This window comes from Humulus lupulus, chromosome 3, assembly GCF_963169125.1.
Source record: "Humulus lupulus chromosome 3, drHumLupu1.1, whole genome shotgun sequence".
Taxonomy (NCBI): Eukaryota; Viridiplantae; Streptophyta; class Magnoliopsida; order Rosales; family Cannabaceae; genus Humulus; species Humulus lupulus.
Window position 1 is genome coordinate 187729947 of NC_084795.1, and position 6012 is coordinate 187735958.

Genomic DNA, 6012 nt, shown 5'->3' on the forward strand with positions numbered 1-6012 from the left:
AATGAAATATTATTTCTCCAAATATTATTTTATACAAAAATTGGTGTTTGTTTATCTCAAATATCTCTTTCATTTTTCTCTCAGGCTCCAATTTAGAAAAGAGCTACCCAATCTAATGTGTGAAAGTCGTCATTGAGTAAGTTAGAACGATGTAACTAAAATTATGTAGATGATACTCTACCATTGGAAAGGGCTACCATTTTTGTGGTGTGAAAGCTTCTTTTTTTGTTACAAGGTTGAAAAAAATGGAGTCTTAAGATGTAAAAAACACACTCGGCTTTATCACTTTAACACACATATTGCTTTGAGTTGAAAAGTAAAAATAAATGAGAGAAAATCTTTATAAAGACTAAAAATGACCTTTTTGATTATCTAAAGAATATTTGGTAATTCTTGAAAATCTTTATAATTCTTGAAAGAGAGAAAATCTTTATAAAGACTGAAAATCTTTATAATTCTTGAAAAATATTACCATATTTCTAAATAGATTCTCTAATTATTTAATTAGTTCAAAATATTGCTAATCATTATATTGAATTGTTTCTCTATTATTTGACAGGTCACAAAGTTATTGAGCACCAAATCAAAGGACATCATTTTCGACAATTTTTTTTTAAGAAATAGAAGAAATAATAAAGGCAGGGGGGGGGGGGGGGTCTTACCATATTATTGGTTATTGCCTTAATTCACATATCATATAAAAATGGGTCCATATTTTCCACACATTCCATTTTAGAATTGTGGCACAGATTGTGGAAGTTACCCAAAAGTGTGTACACGATCAAATGGGCAGTTATTACATAAAGTTTCCTCATTTTGGCTTTTTTAATTTGATTCACAGATCCATATATAAAGCTAATCCCATCACCGAGTCATATTACCACTATTCATTCTCGTGTATCTCTATCTCTCTCTGTTTGTGCTTCTCTCTAACTTTTTTTGCAGAGATCAATGTTGAAGACCCGAGGAGCAGGTTCGTCCAAGAATGCCGACAAGGGAACCCCGACAGACCTCACCTAGAAAGGATCTCTCTCCAAGATCAAAGGGAGAAACACGACGATGAATCCTAGAGAAAGGGCCTCGTAATTGCATAATTCCACCATTAACCGCCCTTCTACTGGAAGTTTCTTAAATTCCAGCCTCGAAGTTGCAGATTGAGAAAACTTCGACTGAGTCAGAAGTCTCTTATCCTGAATCCCACAGATTTGATCATGAGGAACAGGTTCTAGATACTAAGAAATCCAAGGATGGGATCTATACCACCGACTCCTCAAAGACTGCGTCTGATTCATCTCCTTTGCCTGATGTTCTTGTGAAGAAAGTGGTGGCCAAATCTATTGCTGTGAAGGTGTCCAAATCCATTGCTGAGAAGCTTTACTCTTCATCCAAATCCAAAAAGGCTACCAAGACAACTTCCTCAACCTCTTTGGACTTAGTAAATCCAACACCAAAGGTCTCTCGTCTTCGAAAAGTGCCTCCGCCCTGTTCGTCCTCAGAAAAAGAAGGTGATGAGTCTGCCACTGAATCTAATTTTCTTGAATTTGATTATGAAGAAGAAGACTCTACTGTGGAGTTGAATGCTCATATTTTTTATTTTGAGTTTGATCATTTAGAGGAAATGGTTGACCTTCATGTTGTTACATCTCCAAAAGTGGTAAAAAGGGGCCCTATCCTATTCTTGTTGTGAAATTGACACCATTGAAGGAACTATCGGCATCCAAGTCTGTTGGTAAAAAGCCCATGACTAAAATTTCCCCAAAACAAATCAATTGAACTTGGTGACCCACTCCTCTCCAGAGTCTCTACCCAAGGTATACAACTTTACCTATTTCTCTTATGAATCTCATCAAAATATGAAATTTTATGAAAATATGGAGTTTATTGCTGAGAGGAGTTTTGTGTAAGATGCTCATAGGCAGTTTGGGGTTATTAAGTCTCTTGAGAATGCTCGTTGGATTGGGTCGGTAATGGGGTTTGAGAGCAGTGTCCCTAAAGTCGTGAGAGAATTTTTTAATAATTTGACCTATGAAATTACTGATGTGGAATCATTCATATATGAAAAGGTGTATGTTAGAGGGAATTGGTTTAAATTTAGCAAGGGTGAGATTGCTTAGGTTTTGGGTGTGCCTATACCAGCAACTAAGATTGTTGATTTAGATAAAAATGTTGTGGCTTAAGAGTTCGTAGGTCAAACCATTGAGTGGTCCAAAAACATACCCCTTAAGGTTCTAAAACTCACTCATAAATATTGTGCTTTATACAAATTTGGGTGTGCCAATTGGCTCCCTACTGCTCACTCTACTACTATTTCGTAAGAACTTTCTTTTCTTCTGTATAAGGTTGGCACATGACTTCCGGTGAATCTGTCTAAGGTGATCATGTATTAGATTCTATCTCTGATCAAAGGACAACAAAAGTCTCAATTTCTGGTGTTTCCTAGTATCATATACAAAATCCTATCTTCAAAACATGCTCTCAAATTTGCTAATGAAACGACGGTAGCTATTTAGAAAGGCAATACCTACAAGGTAAAAGCGGAAACTACCCAAGGCTCTTCCAAGCGTGTCAATCCTGCTGCTCTTACAATCAAATCCACTGACGGGTTAGGCGGCTCTGCGGATGTTCCTGCCTGTGAGTCTAAACTGTCTGCCTTGAAGGCCACCATTGGAATCATTCAATTCAACCTGACTACCTTCCTGGAGAAAATCGCTGGCCTTGCTAAGACTCAGCAACTTCTTCTTGACAATGTGCTCATTCTTTGTGCCACTTCATCAAAGACAAAGAAGTAGTCGGTCTCTCTTTCATTGTTTTTGAGATTTTTGTTGTTGGTTTAAGACTTTGTTTATGTTTTGAAGTTTTATGCTTTATTTTGAAACTATGGTTTATACTTTGGGCCTTTGTTAGTAAAAAAGGGGGAGTATTATGGTTGTTTTTAATGTTTTTTTTTTTCTGTTATTTTGGACATCTTTCAAAGGGGGAGAAATTGAATTTTCAGTTTGATATTTTGATATATCTCTTCCTTTTTCTTATTTGTGATATTGCCTAACCATTTTATGCACGGGGATTTTTGGTTAATTTTTTCAAGTCCAAACTAACACTTTTTGATGAGGCTGATTGAGTATTATAAAAAAAAGCTTCTGTTTATAAAGTTGCCAAATGGGGAGATTGTAAAATCCATAAGTTGGAAAACTTATATTTGGCATTTTTTATATTCCTCCATTCATTTTATGGAAATCTCACAAAGTCAATTTTCTTTTTAATTAAAGATTTTTTATGGAAATAAAACATCTTTGGTTATTTCTTTAAATAGTGTGATTTCTATTATGTCTTTTATATCACATTTCATAAATCAATTATGTATATTTCTGTTTGATTTTTATGAATTGATTATCTTAAATTCCCTTGTGATTTTCATATCAAAGGATGGTGGCTTGTTTCCCTTTCTTAGTATGTCCAGGTATATGCTGAGCTGTAAGATTGTCTAACTGGCTGAGTAGATTAGATAATTGACAATTCTGACAAACACACTTTCCTTATAGGGATATTCTTCCCTGATTTTGTGATCTGCAAAAGAAGGTCTTCTACCTGCTATAAATAGGAGTCTTTCTAGCAAGGGAGATTCACTTCTTCACAGTCCATATTGTTTTATTATTATTGAAGAGTGAGATTTGTATTTGTGTGAGAGTAAGAGTGGAAATACTTAGTCTTGTGTTGTAGTGCATGTTGCATGTTATATTGATACACTTTAGGATTTAAGGTGTAATTTCCATTGTGGATACTTATACAGTTGAATGTGTGGTCCTTGATAATGAAGGAAACAATCTGTTAAAAGGTCTTCGCTCAATTGATAATTGTTACACTTTGTCCAAAAATCTGACCTGACATATGGCTATGAAAAACTCTACAGATTTGTGGCATGAGATACTCGGACATATTAATTTAAAAATTTGAAAAAACTTTAAAATGAAGGGCTTGTTCATGGTTTTCCTATTCGGGAAATCAAAGTTCAGGAAAATGTTAACCATGTCAACTTGGTAAGCAACTCAAAAAAGATGCACAAAGGTAATTCTGACATTAATACATCAAAAGTGCTCGAATTTTTTCACATGGATCTAATGGGTCCCATTTAGGTTAAAAGTATAAGTGGTAAAAAATAAATCTTTGTCTATGTTGATGATTGTAAAATAGGGAAAATTGTTAGAATATGAAGCGATCATGGGAAAGAATTTGAAAATACTATTTATGATGACTTTTGTAAATCTCTTGGCAAAACTCACGAATTTTCAGCTCCTAAGACACCATAACAAAATGGAGTCATGGAAAGAAAGAATTAGATTCTTCAAGAAATGGAAAGAGTGATGTTAAACAACAAAAAATCTTTCCAAGAGACTATGAGCCAAAGCCATCAATACAACTTCCTACACTATCAAGCGCATCTATCTTCGGCCAGTTACTTCTAAAACTCCATATGAAATATGGAGAGGTAAGAAACCCAATGTAAGTTATTTTCATGTGTTTGGGTGTGTATATTATGTGCTTAAATATCGTGAACATCTGGAAAAATTTGATGACAAAAGCGATGTTAGTGTATTTTTAGGGTACTCCATCAACAGTAGAGCATATCGTGTCTACAATATGAGAACTCAAACTGTTATGGAGTCTGCTAATGTTGTGTTTGATGATGAGAAATATTTTTCAGCTTACTCCTATGAAGTAGAAATAGTCAATCTTGTTGATGAAACTATCAAAGAAGATGAGGCATCTGTGTCTACACCTGAGGACACCAATCTGGATCATGATACTTCTAAAGCAGTGGTATCAACTTCCTTACAAGACAATAACAAAATCTCTGAAAATGTTATTGACCTTGTTCAAAAAGAACCTTCCTCTAGAATAAAAAGAATCATCCCATTGACTTGGTAATAGGTAATGTTGCAGAAGGTATGGTAACTCACAAAAAGTAAAATCTTTGTTAATATGTGTGTTTTACTTCATAAATTGAACCTAAAAATGTGAAAGAAGCACTTTCTGACGAATCTTGGATTAAGGCTATGTAGGAAGAACTTGAGCGATTCACGAGGAATGATGTTTGGTACCTTGTACCGAGACCTAGTCACACAAATGTGATTGGTAATAAATGGATTTATAAAAATAAAAGTGATTAATTTGGTACAATTGTTAGAAACAAGGCTTGGTTAGTGGCTCGAGGGTACACACAAATTGAGGATTTATGTTTTGATGAAACATTTTCTTCCGTAGCAAGACTTGAATCTATTTGGTTGCTTTTGGCTATTTCATGTATTATTGGTTTCAAACTATTTTGAATGAAAAAGCCTATGTTGAGCAACCTCAGGGATTCGAAGATCCTCAATATCCTAGTCACGTGTTTAAGTTAAAAAAAGGCTTTATATAGGATAAAACAAGCACCCCGTGCTTGGTATGAGTGTTTAGCCCAATTTATTATCCTCAAAGGATATCAAAGAGGGGGAGTTGACAAAACTATTTTCATCAAAGACAAATGATTTTCACATAATTATTGCTCAAATCTATGTTGATGACAGAATTTAAAGTGCAAGAATTTGTCAAGTAAAGCTGAATGAATTTGAGATGAGCATCGTGGGAGAACTTACTTTTTTCCTAGGATTACAGGTCAAGCAGACAGATGAAGGGATTCTTATCTCTCATAGTAAGTATGCAAAAGACTTGGTTCACAAGTTTAGGTTGGATATATCCAAACATGCAAAAACACATATGGCTACCACTCTGAAATTGACCAAGGATGAAACAGAAGTTAAGGTTGATCCCACACTATACAGAAGCATGATAGGTAGTCTTTTATACCTCACTGCTACTCGGCCTGACATTTTTTATAGTGTAGGTGTGTGTGCCAGGTATCAAGGGAATTGAATGGAATCCATAAGTTGGCAAACTTATATTTGGCATTTTTTATATTACTCAATTCATTTTATGGAAATCACACAAAGTCAATTTTCTATTTAATTAAAGATTTTT

At 34.6% G+C, this 6012-nt stretch overlaps 1 long non-coding RNA gene across 1 annotated transcript; it reads left to right on the plus strand.

Moving 5' to 3' along the window:
* The first annotated feature begins 772 nt into the window (after positions 1–772).
* LOC133823331 (uncharacterized) lies at positions 773–3862 on the plus strand. Its single transcript, XR_009888255.1, has 3 exons — positions 773–1811; positions 2340–3457; positions 3540–3862. It is a non-coding gene; the product is annotated as an uncharacterized LOC133823331 (long non-coding RNA).
* The last annotated feature ends 2150 nt before the right edge of the window (positions 3863–6012 follow it).